Source organism: Protopterus annectens, chromosome 1.part0, assembly GCF_019279795.1.
Source record: "Protopterus annectens isolate FY-2018-M chromosome 1.part0, PAN1.0, whole genome shotgun sequence".
NCBI lineage: Eukaryota > Metazoa > Chordata > Ceratodontiformes > Protopteridae > Protopterus > Protopterus annectens.
Window position 1 is genome coordinate 1,341,199,208 of NC_056725.1, and position 18,120 is coordinate 1,341,217,327.

Below are 18,120 nucleotides of genomic sequence, written 5' to 3' on the forward strand. Positions count from 1 at the left end.
AAAGAAAATTGAGATAAGCCAAGCAAGCCTAAATTGTTACCTCATTTATGTCTAACAATATTCACCACTGGTATGACCGATCAGCCAAGCAAGCATAAAAATGTGGCCTCATTTATATCTAACAATATTCACTTACTAGTTTGATCGATCAGCTGCATACATGAACCATACATAAGACATACAGATGCTAATAATTTTTGCTGATGAGCTATACACTTCCCTGTAGCGACAGGAACATCAGGGTACTTCATTCTGTTGCACAGCTTTGCACAGCTCTCCTAAAAATTCAAAGAATCAATGCTCATAGATGCATACTCCACATGGCCCCACAATATGTTGCCAAGGCCAGTGTTAGGGAAATGCATAACCCACTGGTCCACAACTTCCAATGTTTCTGTGCAAGTTGTGATTTCTTTAATGGTAAAAGTATAAAAAAAAATGGTACATATGGTGGTCTGTAGCTGAAGAACAGAAGGTTAGGAGGGAGATTTTTTAATCTTAGAACTGGAAGATACTAAATATGGAAGACCCATCATCAGTTCTAGTTAAACATCAGTTTCTTAGCTGGGGTACACAAGCTCAGATTCGGACATTCTTCAGGGAAGTGTAGAAAAAGGGCAAAAGAATTATCTCTTGCTACATGGCATGATCCAGCTAGAGGCAGAACAGCTTCTCATTACAGCAATAAACTTTGAAAAGAAGGCACGTCTGGTGGCCTTTGACCTGTTTTTTTTTTTTTAAATTTTCACATTCCTGCCTAACACAGCAGTATGCAACTTCTGGCCAGTCCTTGCATGATTATGCACTGATGGAGTTGATCTCATTCCAGTAGTGAACTGCTGGGTCGAGGTTCTGGCAACAGAGACCCTCAATCTCTGTGTTCTGGTCCCAAACAATAAAGGCAAAGCCTATGCAATCATCAAAATGCCTCTCAGGCACAGAAAAAAGGAACCATCCAAATGGCATGTGGCAGTAGACTTGCACCATGTCAAAACCTAGAAAGACCAGGGAATCAATGGTGTACAAACATCCTGATCTTGGCACGGGGACACCATGTATGAACCAAAAGGAGTCTAAACCCAGGAGCATTTACAGCAACCCAACAAAAGTTGCACAGTCACTCCAGAAAGAAATACCCTCAAATAAAGATACTTGTTTTATACATAATTATTCAGTAAATTTTGTAAAAGAATTAAAATACTACAGCTAATAATTATGTAACTGAATACTTGCTGGAAAATAAGACACATCACTGAACCAAACTAACTTTATGGGATCAAAATGTCAGAATTAAAAAGATGGCCATTTGACCATGACTTGTACTGCATACAGAAATTAAAAAGGGGAAAACAAACTAAAAAGACACTTGGTACTGCACTGTAACAGGGTGGGAAAGAACAAATGTAGCAAAGTGTATTGCAGCAGATTGTAATGGTATGAAATACAGACAAATAGCCTGACAAAAAACTTTAAATCATTTTACCATAAATTATTTCTCAACAAAAACTATGTAAAAGTGTACATTAACTTCTAAATCAGTATTTGTTGAAACAGACATCAGAAGAAGAAATATTTCCACTTTAGAGAAACTGAGTAACATACAGTATCAATATGCACAACAGTCTAAAGGTATTAAATTCATTCATATAAGGCACAGTCATAGGATAATTTACTAAATTTTGATACCTGCTTTTTGTTATTGCGAATCAATGGAAAACCACAGACTATTTCAGCAAGTAAAGTGCCTAAGATACAGAATAAACTTGCCAGTCATTTGCAAGCTTGTGCACTCACACACCTGTGGGAAAAATCAAACGCCTACCAGTTCGCCAATCTGCATTGCTTTGTAAGTGTAAGCAAATTGAAAGATCCAGGTGCAAACTAATAAAGGATACAAGGAGAACCATACACACTTCGCATATAAGGTATCCTAGCAGGAGAAAAGCTACAACACACCAGGCACCATTTTATCCATGAGAGAAATAAAAATCTTTAAGTACTTTCTATATGTACCAAACGTTTTTGCTGTAGAGAACTTGTGCGGCTGGGGGGGGGGGTAATCATTTGGAGAGCAAGAATCACTCAGGCTAACTTCTGCAAAAAGAAGATGCTTTCAGGGGTGCAGCAAGTAACTACCAATAACAGGCTGGTAAATGGCACTCCATCAAATGAAGGACTGGAGTTTTTTTTTGTAGCACTGACTTAACTGGCCATGGTTTTCAGCAGGTCATTATTCTTAACAGAAATGCATTTATGTCCAAATGTATGCCAACCACAATCCAATGCAGATCTTATGAAAATAGGTCCTCTGTGGATCAGTTAAACCGATCTAGAACTAAAGATGCAAAGTTAAAAGAAAAATGCAGTCACTTATCTTGCAGCATATCACCTTCTGCATAGAAGCGCACTTCACTCTAATTCTCAAGCTGAATGGTCTACAGGTTTGAAAACTGGCATGATTAGAATTTAAGTAAATTAGTGGAATACTTGCCTCAAGGCCACATTTTTAAAATCCAATGGCCAAATGTTTTCCAATTTTCATGTCAGTGTCTAAGTGGCTGTAAAATATTAAGGATTATTCAAACCTTCTCTATTAAGGTGGATTATGGTTTTGAGTGGAGGGATGGTTGCAAAACCCCTCTGACAGACATAAAGAATAGCTTTGTAAAATCTTACCATAACCATAGATGTCCCTCTCTTCCATGTTGCAGTATTCATAATGTGGGATTTCCAGTCCTCAGGTGACCCAACATCGGCTCCTATGCAAAAGCTTAAGCCTGGCTGCCGTAGGTGTGTGGGACGTCACACATAGGGCCATAAACCTTGGAGTATAAATCTGATGCCGGCACACACAGACCACAGCATTTGAAGCCCAAAGAAGAGACTGAAAGGCCACGGAGAAGCAAAAACATATGTCCTTGCAGGGCTGCAATGAGTGGCCTGCAGTGAGGGTATACCCTAGAGAAGACAGAGGCTATCAGGGGGATGGAGGCTGGGAAGGAATACTGCAACATGGAAGAGAAGGACATCTATGGTTATGGTAAGATTTTACACAACTGCTCTATGTCCTTCTATTCCTGTGTTGCAGTATTCATACTGTGGGAGAGTACCACAGCTAGGAAGAATGTTGGGAGGTGGCAGAGGTGGAGGATTCTAGGAATCCTTGCAGGATTGCCCTGGAAAATCCTGTCCTGGCCCTAGAGACCTGTCAAGCTTGGTGAAAAGTATGGATTGTGGTCCACGTGGCTGCCTGCATGATGGAAGCTGTGTCCAGACCTTTCATGAAGGCTTTAGAGGTAGCTATGCCTCTGGTAGAATGTGCTCGCACTCCTTGAGGTAATGGTTTGTGATAATGAGGGTAGCAAAAAAGGATGGAGTTTCTGATCAAGGAGGAAATGGTTTGTTTGGAGACTGCCTTACCTAAGGCCCTGAGATGGAAGGAAATGAAAAGTTGCTCAGATTTTCTGAAAGACTTGGTTTTGACAAGTAGAATCTCAGTTGTCTATGTACATCTAGGGAATGGAGAATCCTCTCCGCGGAGTTAGTAGGAGAGGGGAAGAAGGTGGGTAGGTGAATGGACTGATTTATGGAAAGCTCTAATTATTTTGAGTATAAAGGATGAGTTAGTGCATAGGGAAACCCTGTCATTGAGGAAGGTGGTGTAAGAAGGGCAGGCCACCAGGGCCTGTAATTCAGACACTCTTCTAGCAGAGGTAATGGCCACTAAAAGGATGGTTTTCCATGTGCACATTTGAAGAGATGTTGTGCTGGCTGGCTCAAAAGGGGGAAGGGTAAGCTTTTCTGGCACGAAATTGAGATCCCAGGGAGGAGGAATGGGTTTTCTTGGTGGTCTAATGTGTAAGACCCCTCTCAGGAAAAGTTTTACATCCAGTCTAGCGAGAAGAGGTGGCTGTAAAGGCAAGCATGCAGAATGGCTGAGAGATGGATTGACAGAAGAGTAAGCTAGCCCATCCTTAATGAGTCCGCAGGTATAGTTCAGGACCAGGGGAGGATCTGCTAGAAATGGGTCCGTTTCTCAGAGAGCACCATTTCGAGAAACTCTGCCATTCAGACAAGTTATTTTTTCTATTTGTTGGTTTCCTGGCCTCCCTCAGGACAGAGAACACATCTTCTTAGTAGTGTTGTCTAAAAGGGATCAAAAGTTGATCACCCACGGAGTTAGTTGTACTAAAGACAGTTGTGGGTGCAGGAGGGATCCCTGTTGCTGAGTTAGTAGGTCCACCTGGTGGGGTTACTTGCGGTGAATGCCCTTGGCTAGTGAAAACAGAAGGGGGAACCAGTGTTGCCTTGGCCAATAGGGAGTCACCAGCAAGATTTTTGGTTGTCCCTTCTTGATTTTCAGAAGGACTCTGAAATAGAGGGAAGGGTGGGAAGACGTACAGGTACATTCCCTGCCATGAAAAACTGAAGGCATCCACTCTCCAAGCTGGTGGTGAGTGGATCTTGCTACAAAACTTTGTTCAGTTTTCTGTTCTGGGGGTAGGCAAACAGATCCAGTTGTGGTGTCCCCCACTAGTGGACTATGTGTAGGAAGGTATCCCTGTGCAACATACATTTGTATTGCAGAGATGTGGTTCTGCTGATCAAGTCCGCTTGCTTGTTTTCCTGAGAGGGGAAGTATGAAGCTTTCAGGAAGAGGTTGTGTTTTGCTGCTATTTCCCAGATTAGCAGGGTAATCCGACATAGCCGGTATGCCTTTGTCACTCCTTGTTTGTTTAGGTACCACATGACAGTAGTGTTGTCTGTCACAATGTGGAGTATCCCTGGTTGCAGCATGGGAAGGAAGACTTTTAGAGCTAGTAGGACAGCAGTCATCTCCCAGACATTGAGGTGCTGCTTTTGCAGGGCAGGGGGGTCCAGCACTGTTGTACCCTGTAGCCCTGCAGGATTGCTCCCCATCCTAGGTCTGATGCATGTGTGTGCATAGACTGGGAAGTGGGAGGAAGTTGAAGAGGAATTCCCTGGCTAATAATGTAAAACACACCAAATTCACGAAAACCAGAATAAACTTAAGAACAAAAGCATGAAAAAAAAGACAAAATGATGACTGCCCACACAGATAAAAAGTTTAAATACAAAATTTGATTAATAAATAAACCAATCAAATGTCCATTCATACATACCAATTTCTTAAAGGCAAAAGTATCAAATGTAAAATATAACACTTGACATGCATACAAAAAGCATACAGCACATACATGTGTGTGCCTACTGTAAAAATACTTGTCAAATAAACTATTTAATACTATAGTTGGTCATTTAAAAGGCATTTAACATTTAAGGTCTCATTTAGACCAGGAATGTGATCTGCCCTAAGGAAAATCTGTCATTTAAGCTCCTTGTTTTCCAGGGCATTATTAAATTCGGTGACAAATGGAGTAAGTTAGAACACTCCAAAGCATGTTTGGCTAAAGCATTATTAGTATCTTTATTTCTAATAGCCAAACGATGTTCATAAATCCATTTATAAAGGGCTCTAGTTGTTTTCCTCACATAGAAATTATGACAGGTGGAGCAAGTTGCCAAATATACTACCCCCATACTTTTGCAGTTGTATCTGCCCTTACTAACCACCATTTTGTTAATATGTGGAAAAAATATATTTATGATGAATCAATAAACCTGCATTGTTTGCAGTTATAACATGGGTAAGTGCCAGTGGCTTCTCTAACAGTTTTGTTTTCTCCTATTTCTAAAATTAGAAGTTATGTACTCACCATAACGTTCCATCTGAGTAGGTGTATTCATTTGTCTGCAACCTGTGGGTTATGGATCCGATATCGGATCCGAACCGGCATGGTTTACCAGCTATGGATCCAAGCTCTCAGCTCCTCCCCTCACCCATAATGCCCTGCTCTACCCTCATGACCTCAGATCGAGTTTGCCAACAGCAAAAACACCCTGAAAAGGGTAACACATAATATGCAGGAAACTGAAAGGCCAGGGGGATAGGAGGGCAGGATGGTTGCAGACAAATGAATACACCTACTCAGATGGAACGTTATGGTGAGTACATAACTTCTAAATCTGAAGTAGGAGATTCATTTGTCTGCAACCTGTGGGACAGAGTCCCCAGCTACCTGAATCTTGGGCAGCCATCATGGAAGGATATTCCGGAGCACCGCGGAGCCAAATGATGCTCTACCCCTAGATGCAAGATCCAACTTATAGTGAGAAATAAAAGTATGAGATGAAGCCCACGTGGCTGCTGCACAAATATCATCTAGAGGAATCCTAGCCTTGAAGGCTGCCGAGGTAGATACTGACCGGGTTGAATGGGCGTGTACACCCTCCGGTGCGGGCCTTCCTGAAGCTTGATAAGCCAATAAGATGCACTGTGAAATCCAGCGAGACAGAGAAACTTTAGAAATTGGCTTGCCCAAATTAAATTTAGCAAAGGAAATAAACAACTGGTCGGATTGCCTATGACCAGCCGTTCTGTTTAGATAAAATCTAAGTTGCCTGTGAACATCTAAGGAGTGAAGCTTGTATTCACCTTTGTTTTCATATTTAGGAAAGAAAACAGGGAGGTTAATGGACTGATTAATGTTTGCTTCAGAAGCTACTTTAGGAAGAAAGGATGGGTTGGTCCTGAGGTAAACACGGTCCGGATGAAATACCAAGTAAGGAGGTTTAGCTGATAATGCTTGAAGCTCTGAAACTCTCTTGGCCGATGTAATGGCTACTAAAAAGGCTGTCTTGAAAGACAAGAATTTGAGATCCACCGTAGCCGCTGGTTCGAAGGGGGGGGAGGTCAAGGCCTGGAGAACCAAAGAGAGGTCCCAAGGAGGAACCGCTTGTTTTACAGGGGGCCTGAGAAGAAAAGTACCTTTAAGGAAAATTTTACACAACTTGGCTGACATAAGTGGATTAGAGTCATGGCCAACGTGATAATGAGAAATTGCCGCCAGTTGTACTTTGACTGTGGAACTGCTGGCACCATCGTTAAAAAGAGTGGTTAGAAAGTCAAGCACTAAAGGGAGAGGAACCGTGAAGGGATTCAGGCCTTGCTGCTCCGCCCACAAAGAAAACAGTTTCCACTTGCTGCGGTAGACTTTCCTAGTGGACGGTTTATGAGCTGCCACCAGTATTGCCTTAACAGGTGACGAAATACCGGGAGTCCTGATCAAGAGTGGAACTGGAGCAGCCAAGCGGTCAGCTTCAGGTTGTCCAGGTTCGGAGGAGGTATGCAGGATGGGTGGGATATCAGATCCGGAATGGGATCTAGAATCCAAGGAGGATTCACAGAGTGAGACCTTAGAAAGGGGAACCAGATCTGTCGAGGCCAAAACGGAGCAATGAGAATCATTCTGCAACCCACCCGAGAGGCTTTCTGAAGAACTTGGAGCATCAGAGGCAAGGGTGGATAAGCGTAAAGAAGACCGGGTGGCCAAGCATGCACCACAGCGTCTCTTGGAGAACCTCCTGGAGGGGGTATCAGAGCGAAAAAACTGTCGCACTTGGTGTTTAAGGGAGAGGCAAAAAGATCGCATGAAGGAGTTCCCCACCGTGCAAATATGCGTTCCGCTACTTGAAAATTGAGAGACCACTCGTAAGGGGTCAGAATGGTACGACTGAGCTTGTCCGCCAGGATGTTGGACCGACCCGGAATGTGCGTTGCTATTAGAAAGCGGTTGGTGGAGATTGCCCATTCCCAAACTCTCATGACTTCTCGACAAAGGGGGTAAGACCTTGTTCCCCCTTGCTTGTTGATGTACCAGACAACAGACATGTTGTCCGACTGAATCGCAATTGTTCCCAAGGGAAGAAAGTCCTGAAGTGCTAGCAACGCTAAGAGCACTGCTCTCATCTCTAGAACGTTGATATGCAGTAAGGTCTCTGTATCGTTCCACGTGCCTTGGACGGTCCGGCCCGCAAAATGCCCCCCCCCACCCGAGGCGGGAGGCGTCCGTGGTCACCGTGGCGAGAGGGGGAGAAGCACAAAATGGGCGGCCTCCGTGGAGATCTGGGGAGTGAAGCCACCACAGGAGGGACCGCTTGCAAGCCTTGCTGATCGCAATGGGATGATGCATAGGGAGTGCAAGGTATGACCATTGTACTAAGAGTCCACTGGAGGATGCGCATATTGAGCCTGGCAAGAGGAAGAAGTGCTATAGCAGACGCCATGGACCCTAGAGCCCTCAGGACCAACTCCGCCGGAACAGAACTTGAGTGGAGAATGGCCCGCACCTGGAGCTGCAGATTTTGAACTCTGTCCGCAGTGAGGGAGGCTCGTAAACTCCTTGTGTCTAACCTGGCCCCTATAAAATCTAAGAGCTGTGTGGGTGCCAGGTTGGATTTCTTTGTATTTATTGTAATGCCCAGAAAGGGAGCAAGATGGAGAAAGGAGTCTCGCGCCAATAATAGTAGATGCCTTGTTGGGGCGGTAAGAAGCCAGTCGTCCAGGTAGGGAAAGACCTGCACCCCCTGAAGCCTCAGGTGGGCCGCTACCACTGCTAATACTTTGGTGAACACCCTGGGGGCTGTGGTGAGACCAAAGGGAAGGACCCGGAACTGGTAGTGACTGGCTCCCAGCCGGAAGCGGAGGAACCTCCTGGAGCGCCTGTCCATCAGGATGTGGTAGTACGCATCTTTGAGGTCTATAGAGCACATCCAGTGATTTTCTCCCAGAAGGGGGAGAATAGATTGCAGAGTGACCATTCAGAATTTTTCCTTGGGGACTGCCAGATTCAAGAGAGAAAGGTCTAGAATTGGTCTTAGTTCCCCCGTCTTTTTTGGCACTAAAAAGAACCTGGAGTAGAACCCTGATCCGATCTGGTCTGGGGGGACGGGCTGGATGGCTCTTTTCTTTAGCAGATGGCCAATTTCTGCCAAAGCGGCCTCCCGTTGACCGGGTGGAACGTCTGGGAGGGACTTCAACTTTGGTAAGTGAAGAAAAGGGATGCGGTATCCTCTGGATATGATTTGGAGAACCCAGCGGTCTGATGTTATGGACTCCCATGCCGCTAGGTGCCCCGAAAAACGTCCCCGACTGCCTCCAGAGTGGAGCAGCCGGGCAACCCCTCAGGGTTGCTGCGCGGGCCGTTCAGAGAAAGGTTCTCTGGACCCGAAGTTCCTGGGAGCCCCTCTGCCTCTAGGGCGGCGTCCTCCCTGTCCTCCTCTGCCACGGAAGGATTGGTTGTCCGGAGCAGGCTGGGACTGCTGCGACTTCCGGAACCACATCTTCTTCTGACCCTTTTGTTTCCTAGAGTAGGGCCTCTGGGGTGCAGAGAAGCGGATTCCGACGGCAGACAGCGTCTTCCCGTCCTTCTCGCTCTGGGTCAAGGTTTCGTGAACAGTTTTGCCAAAGAGGGCAGAACCATCAAAGGGGGCGTTCGCAAACGACGCTTTGAAGGGCTCAGAAAAATCGCAGTGACGGAGCCAGGCCTGACGTCTAGTGACTAGGCCTGCCCCTGCGGCTCTAGCGGCGCCTTCCGTAGCATGGGAGAGTAGCCGCATAGAGGTATTAGTAACTGATCTAAGAGTGGCCATGCGGGTGGAGTGCAGCATCCTGTCCTCCTCCGACATGGACTCTGGGGGAGATGCAGCATATTCTTTAATGAGATCTCGCTGCATCCTAATGACGTGTGCCAGGTAGTTCAGCGCCCTTACCGAGAAGGTCGCTGAACTAAACATCCGCTTCCCCAAGCGGTCCATCATCCGAGACTCCTTGCTCGGGGGATGGACTGAGGGACTCTCCTGAGCAAGTTCCCTCTTGGTGGCCGCCGCCAACATGGCATCTACTGGAGGCCCCTTACTCCAATGGGCACGGTCGGACGGTGGGCTGAGGATCCTATCGGGCCTCTTAGGGATTGGCTCCACGGTGTCCGGTTCCTTCCACGCCCTGGTGGTAATGCGGTCCACCAGGGGGTCGGCAGGAGGGGACACCTAAGAGGTAGACGGGCCCGCTTGAAATGCCTCCAAGAACACGGACTCGTCCGAAGAAGACTTGGGGGCAGACCACCCCCCCCTTATACGGAGCATTTCCATGATGTCCCCAAATGAGACATCCTCGGGGGGTGACCGTGGGGGGCCTTCCCCTTCCTCCAAGTCCGTGTCTTCCGTGAGAGACTCGGGGGAGTCAATGTGCCTCCTTTTGCACGTATGCTTGTGAGGAACATCCTCTGGGGGGCTGTCAGAGGACTCCTCGCAAGCAGCAACCTGTTCCATTGGAGCAGCTTGGGGCACAGAAGCGGGCTGTCCCAAGGGCCGGATGGTGGAAGCCTGGCCCAGTGCAGAGGAAGCGCGGGACGGAGCCGAAACAAGTGCCGGGGGTCCGGAGACCCTCAACAGGGCCCTCTCCACTACATCAAAGGCCGAAGGGGAGCCGACCTCGACCAAAGGATCCGACAATCGGCTCCCCCTCGGATCCGAAGAGTGGATCGGAGCCGGCGCCCGGCGCCGGATCCGAAGGACAGTGCGCTCCGACACAGACGGCGCCGAAGGAGCACTGATCCCCCCGGATCCGAGGCTCGGATCCAGGCTCTGAGAGGTCGGATCCGATGCACTCGAGGGCAGGGTCGGATCCGAAGTACAAAGTACTATCGGCGCCGACCCACCCCCCGCTCCCAAGCTGCTCGGCTCCAGCTGCTCCGAACCCCGGTAGCGGGTCGGGGAAGGAGCAATCGGTTTGAAAAAGGGTGTTGAGCTCCCCCCCAGAAGGGGGGGAGGCAAGAGCACTCCCATCTGCATCTGGGCCTGGATGAACCTTCTCATCATCCGGTCCAGATCAGCATCCGAAAGGCTATACGTAGATCTCGACGAGGCTACCGAGGTAGGCCTGGAGTGCCTCCTCGATAGCCTCGACGGAGATCGGGTCTCCTCCTCCTCAGGTCCCGTGAAAACACACTGGAGACCGGAGCCGAGAAGGAGGAGACCGAGCCGACAACGGAGCCGGGGGAGAAGCCCGCTTGGCTGGTGGGGCCGAAACAGAGGTCTCGGCCCGCCGCTTATGGTGCTTCTCCCTCCGGTCCCTTTTCTTAGCATCCCTCTCCTCCGAACCAGAAACGGGAGGTTGAGTCCCAGGAGGAGGAGGGGGCGCCGCAGAAGGAATAACCGTGGGTACGGTTACTCCCGAAGGAGCGGAGGTCAGAGCCGAGTCCGGAGGTAAAAGGCCCGCCAAAACAAGCTTGGACCTCCGCTCCTTCAATGCCCTGGGGTTGAAACCTGCACAAATGGAACATCCAGATGTGAGGTGTTCAACCTCCAGGCATCTAACACACCGAGTGTGGCCATCAGCTGGGGAAAGCTTATGGCCACACTCGGAACATTTAGAAAAGATAGATTTGGGTTGCTCTGCCATCCCAATCTATAACAGTAGTTACTAAAAACTAAAAGTAACTAAAGAACACAAAATACACTCACAGGCCCAACACACACACACACACTACGCTAACAGCGAGGGGAGGGATATAACTTTTAGATTAACTCTAAAAAAGTAAATATACCAAAGGGGAAACCTACACTTTCACACAAAAAAACAATAAAATCTCTTAAATTTTGAAATTTAACACTGAAAACTAGCACTTAGCTTGAGAGCTTGAGAAACAATCCGGTCACCATGCGCGGCAAACGAGATCTGAGGTCATGAGGGTAGAGCAGGGCATTATGGGTGAGGGGAGGAGCTGAGAGCTTGGATCCATAGCTGGTAAACCATGCCGGTTCGGATCCGATATCGGATCCATAACCCACAGGTTGCAGACAAATGAATCTCCTACTTCAGATCTGACTTTACACTTGCAACCTTTTTATAAAGGAAGTGTGGGTGGTCCCCTAACACTCTAGCTAAGTCTCGGTTTCCCAAAATAACTTTCCAGTTGTTGGAAATTACTTGTTTGATAATACAGCAGTCAATACTAACAGGAACAGCAAAGGCACAGTCCATTTATTTTACTTTCCCACTGCTGCTGTTCGTTGTAAACCCACTAGTTAAAATTGGTGGGAACTTTTCCATCCTCACCAATAACATCTGTTCGAAAATTTCCCTCGGTTTTTCATATGGATACCCTCGCTGGACAAACATAAAAATAAGTTTGTTTGCCTCACAAATAAAATTTTCATTATATGAAATTAATCTACTGAGGCGTATAATTTGTCCTCTGACCAAGTTCAACTTCATGAATAAAGGATGACCACTCTCAAAATGAAGGAAATTATTAGTATAGGTGTCCTTTCTGAACACCGTACTGATAAATCTTTTTTTCTTCAAGATTCATATTTATATTGAAGTCCAAGAAGTGCACATTCATGCCAACTTCACTTAAAGTGAACTTCAGTCCCATCCTGTGTCTATTCATATCATCCAAAAATAGACTTAACTCATCGGTAGATCCATTCCAGACAAAAAACAAATCATTCATAAATCTTCTACAAAAGGAGACATATTTAAATCTCTCCAGTTTGGTCAGAAAGGACAGTTCCTACCAACTTAACACTAAATTAGCGAAAGCCGGTGCTACTTTAGCCCCCATAGCAACCCCACAGATCTGACGGTATATTCTTCTGTCAAACAAGAAAAAAATATTTTTCAACACCAAGTCAGGTAAAAGGCAAATGGATTGCAACCATTATGTTGTCAAGCTTCTATCCCCATACTTTGATCAATAGAAGTATACAGGAATACTACATCTACGGTAACTAGTAGTATTTCCGTACCTGTAAAAGTGTAATTTCTAAGAAGGTCCAAGAAGTATCCCTGTACACTTCTATTGACCAAAGTATGGGGATAGAAGCTGTGAAAAGCTTTCTGAAGGAACACACTATAGTTTGCAGAAACTGCCTTGCAGTTAGATGTGATTCGGTCAATAGACTTAGAAAAATGGGAGGAGAGGAATTGTACCTCGTCTGGAGGTAAGAAGGATCTCATTAGATTGTTCTGATTCTGCACCCTAGGAAAACCTTGTCCTGTTGTGGGAGGAGAGAGGATTTTAGGGTGTTGAGAGTGAAACCTAGGTTGTTTAGAAGGGACATGGTGAACTGGAGATTTTCCCAAAGGAAGGACTGTGATTATGCCAAAATGAGAATGTCATCCAAGTAAGGGTAGATTTGAATTCCCTTGGTTCTGTAGTGGGCGATGGCAGGTGCCAACCACTTTGTAAAAACTCTGGGTGCCATAGACGAGCCAAAAGACAATGCAGTAAATTGAAAATGAGAAGAAGGCCCAGAGAAGTGCAGAACCTCCTGTGGGAGGGTTTGACTGGGATGTGCAGGTATGCATCCTTTAGGTCCAGGGTAACCATAAAAGCTTGAGGTGGAATGAGGGATAAAGGGAGAGCATCCTGAAGGAGGGAACCTGTGGCCTCTTCTAGAGGAGCTGTCGGAACCATCAGAATAATTGGGTGTCCCTCGGTCACTAGAATGGTATTCAGCGGAACAGCCGAAGGCGGAGTGGCATCTGGAGAAGGCCTGCAAACCTTGGCCTTCTTCCACGGATGTTCGGCTTGGGCGGCCAACTTGGGATCCATCCTAAGCACGAAGCGTTTAAGCCTTTGGTTTTCTAGAAATAGATTTAACGTGGACAGATGGCTGTGGAAGGTCTTGGGTAAGAAGGATTGGCAAATACAGCAGGCCTTGTGGTCGTGCTCCTTACCTAAGCAAAACACACAGCGGTCGTGGGAGTCTTTGCGCGGAATCTGGCACCAGCGACTACATTTACTCTTTTCTCTGACATCAACTAGAGAAAAACTACAGCAACCAGGCTAAAGCTTAAGAAAGTACAAAAAGGCAAAAACCCCAATGGGGTACTTATCTTTAGATGTCTTCGGACGTAATTGTTGTCTGTGGCTGAAAAGTTCTGAGGTTTGTGCATGCCATCACATTTATACTCCAAAATTTATGGCCCTATATGTGACGTCCCACGCATCTATGGCAGCCAGGCTTAAGCTTTTGTATAGGAGCTGACGTCGGGTCGTCTGAGGGCTGAAAATACCACAGTATGAATACTGCAACATGGGAATAGAAGGGCATATACATGTTTTCATGTAAGACTTTACAACATAACAGCAACATCAGGCTGACTCTAGCTTTCTCTGTAGTCTAAATGTAGAATGCAGGCAATGCCTGAAGTATGTGGGCATGTGAATATGCGTTTTGGGGAAGTACAACTTTTGCTTACGAACTAAACAACTGCTAAAACACATTAGTTGTAGTCTGTTATGTCTAAACAACACTGCTCGACAGACAGAAGTCCTCAAAGTACAACCTTAGAATGTTACATCTAGGAACCTACTTGACTGATGCAGTCAGGCCAATTGCTATTAAGAGCTTTGATATACTTGCTAACAACTGACTTCCTCACTTGCTAATAAAATGCCCTGTCTATACAGGAAAAGATAATTTGATCATGGGCTTGTCAAGCAGATGGGCTATATGCTGGAACAACTTATATATCCTCCTAGTTTCTTTAACACAGCAATTAAGAGCTCTTTTACATCCAAAGTGAGAAGCCTTGCAAATACAACAGCAACTGATTAATTCAGGTGAAAGACATCACTCAGTTTTGGCAAAAAAAAAAGCCATCAGTTTTAAGCACAACCTTATCACCACCGAGTAAAATGATTCACTGTTAACACAAAGACTCAAAGTTTACATAATGCAGCTGGCACAACTCATGACCACCAAAGTTTTGATTCCATGTCAAAAAAATTTATAAATAACCCAGACGAAATGGTGTAAATGAAGAGGGCTTTAATTTCTTAGCTGCATACCAGAACTCAAGCATTTCGCATTCTGCAAGACTTTCTTGCAGATATAATCCCAGATGATGTCAATTAGTGTTCCAGGGAAGAGGAAAAAAACAAACAAAAAAAAAAAACAAAAAACAGCAGCTTCTACATATTCGAGAACCAGAGAAGCAACTTGAGGGTTGATGAGTAAAAAGAATAGAACCTTACTACTCCATCAGCAAAGAGCACATATGAAATCCTCCAACTAGTAAACTGAAGGAGCACATGAAATCAGCAGATTAGACTACCTGGATCAAAACAGATTTTAGCAAGATCCAAGTGCTGAACAGCCTAATTCTGTAGTGCACCATGGTTACCCAAAGGAGACAAGGCAAGGCATGCAGGAACAGATTTAATTAGTCCATACGAAACACCTGCCTAATAAATGGTTCCTTATGTCTAAGGCTTTTAAAAGTACAAAGAAGTGGGTAATTAAGTGAGGGAGAGAATCCCCAGCATAACTTCATGCTTCAAAAACAATGCTGCATAAAAAGCATCTGCATACAGTGCTTATTTCCTTATCAATTATAGGGTCACTGAATAGAAGAAATAAATACATTAAGTACACGAGAACATAGTATAAAATACATTATAATCAAGCTCCTAAAAACACAGACATGCCACAAATTAATACAAAAACTACAACGAAACACAATGTCCCAATTTAAAATTGTACAAAAACACAGTATTTGTGGTGTGAACACAACAGCATGAATGTAACAGATATTGCCCATTGGCATTCAATGCCACCACATCACGACATGCACATATTTCCCTATATTTCGGAGAAAAGGAGTCCACTCCCTAAAAAAACATCATGTGTTCTAACATGAGTAATAGTAAGAAATAGACAATACAGAAACATCTGCTTATGTACAAATGGACCACAAATGATGTTAAATGGATAATTTCCTGTACTGCTAACCCTAACAAACAGGATTCTCTGCGTACTTGAGAGATGTGAAATCCTTGCTTGGGAATTGCACCAATAAGCTGGTCATGCAGACAGAAAACCTACTTCTCTTTGTTACACAGTTCTGGTACTACAACAGCTGTGTAGCTTCCAGTCTGGACAAATGGCATGGACTTAAAATGAAAATGCACATCAAACATTTGGCTGCGAAGAAAGGTACTTCAACAGGAAAAAAAAATATTTTTTTAGACATGCACAACGAGTTATCCTAATGCAGGAAAGGCATAATGGTATATGACATAACCTTCCTGATGACAACTACACTACAGTGCAGTTAGTTTAAAAACCGAGGTGCATGATTCTACTTCCCTGTTTTTTTTTTTTTCCCCCACGAGCTAGAAAACATCTTAATCAGAAACATTGATCTTACTCAGTCCAATGAGTCTGATGCACTGATCCAAGCAACCTATATGTTTCCTCGTCATCCTCTTTCTCCATTAGGGGAATCTACAAATGAGGGAAGAAGGGCCTAAGTCTGCTTGTCAGGAAGAGGAGGACAAAATATAAAGAAAGATTCTGAGCCATCACCTCAAAATCCCAAATGTTTGTGGCAAATGTAAAGAAATCCATTTAAAAAAGGACATGAAAGAAAGTGGCACTCCTTTTACCTCTGGGAGTAAGTGAGATGGAAACAGTCTGCACAACTTGGAGAGACCTGCTGCTGACCCCAAGATTTAAGGCCGCCTATTCAGAACTCTGAAGGAGAATGGAAGGGAAACACATAAGGGCCCAAGTCCCACATAAGTGGAAACAGGGTCTAGATACAGGTTAATCTATACTGAGCGATTGTTCTCTCCTTGAAAGTAACAGTTTTTTCTAATTTTGAATTCAAATTTTTCTTAGTTTAGAAAAAGTACTGAAGTTGTGTTGAGGGAGTGAAACAGAATGGAAGCAAATGAATGCAAATGTTACCACAAAGGAGTAGATGTCCTAGCATGCGTGCAGGTTGGACCGGGAGATGAAATAGCAGGAAAAACAGTAGTAAAAGCAATGCAAGTACTGTGTCTGGAGATTATAATATTCTGAGTAAGAACATTAGTGAATTAATCGATCCTGGAAATAGAAACTGTCCTGACAAACATTAATAAAACAAACCACCATGTGTTTATGCTTCAAGAAAACCATCTGGAGGTTTCAAAACATGCAAAACTGGCCAATGTGGGATTCAGAGAGAGTTACTATTCTCAGTTTTACGTGGCAAGGAGGACAGGAATGATAATTTTAATATCATAAGGTGTTCTGCTGATTTTTGAACAGGAAAGAATCTTTAGGGAGCCCAGACATGTGATGTTGGACAAGCTACTGTCTAATTAGTAGAATAACGTTGTACGTCACCCCTAAAACTCTTTCACATGAGGCACATGAGGCACATGACTGAAACATGATTACTAGGAGCAAAGCTGTAGTAAGGGTGGGGCGGGAAGGGCAGTTACTCAAGTGCAAGCAGTTCGGAGACATGATCAAGGCTTTAATCTATGGGCTGATCAGTTCCTGATCTATGTCCTTCAAGCAGCAGCTCTCCAGCAGGAAGTCTTTTAAGTTGGCATGCTGCGATCAAGATTGCTTATGTGAAGTTTTGATTCTCTAAACTGCAGCAAAAAGATCATTGGCAAATTGCAGGAAGTGGCTCCTTGCTACAGTTCATAAGAAAAAAAATCAGTCATATTTTATTATTTTGGCAGAATACTCAAGCTGAGAAGAGGACTTTTTTTTTTTTTTTTTAAAGATCTCATCCTCTTCAACTCTGGATAAGGGGGGCACTAATGTGCTTGCACAGGGAACTTAGCAAGCTAGCTACAACGTGACTAGCATGAGAATTTGGGGTCAAAACAAATAATCCTGACTAGAAAATGCAGGTAATTAAAGGCAACAATTAAGATGTTTGGGCTAGTAGATGTGGCACAGGTTGAGAATATTCAATGACAAATGTATATATTATTCAGCTAGGCATAACAGATAGTCCAAACTAGGTAAGATTTATATAATACAGAAACACAAACTAGGAGTTAAGAAAAAAAAAAAGAAACCTTACAAATTCCAACATCAGATTATACAGCCTTAAATTTCATACTTTCACAGGAGGGCTGTAAGCAAGGAGCTAGAGCAATAGAATAGGATAAGCAGTAGCTTATCCTATTGCCATCCTTATAAATAGAACCATTAAGGAAGGAGCCATCCCTGACATCTGGAAAATCTCACACATCCTCCCCCTACACAAAGGTGGTAACTCCAATGACTATTCAAACTATCGGCCCATAGCCCTTCTATCCCCCTTAGCAAAAATAAGGAAAAATACATTCATCATCAACTAATAGGCCATCTCACTCAACACAACATACTAGCCAAATGCCAACATGGCTTTAGGCCGTATCATAGTACCACTACTGCCCTCTTATCCTTTAT

The 18,120-nt window shown here is 44.6% G+C and overlaps 1 protein-coding gene across 3 annotated transcripts in view; it reads right to left on the reverse strand.

Moving 5' to 3' along the window:
- The window catches only part of CDK19 (cyclin dependent kinase 19), a 1,741,514-nt gene that overhangs the window by 311,413 nt on the left and 1,411,981 nt on the right, over positions 1–18,120 (reverse strand). The window lies entirely within an intron of this gene.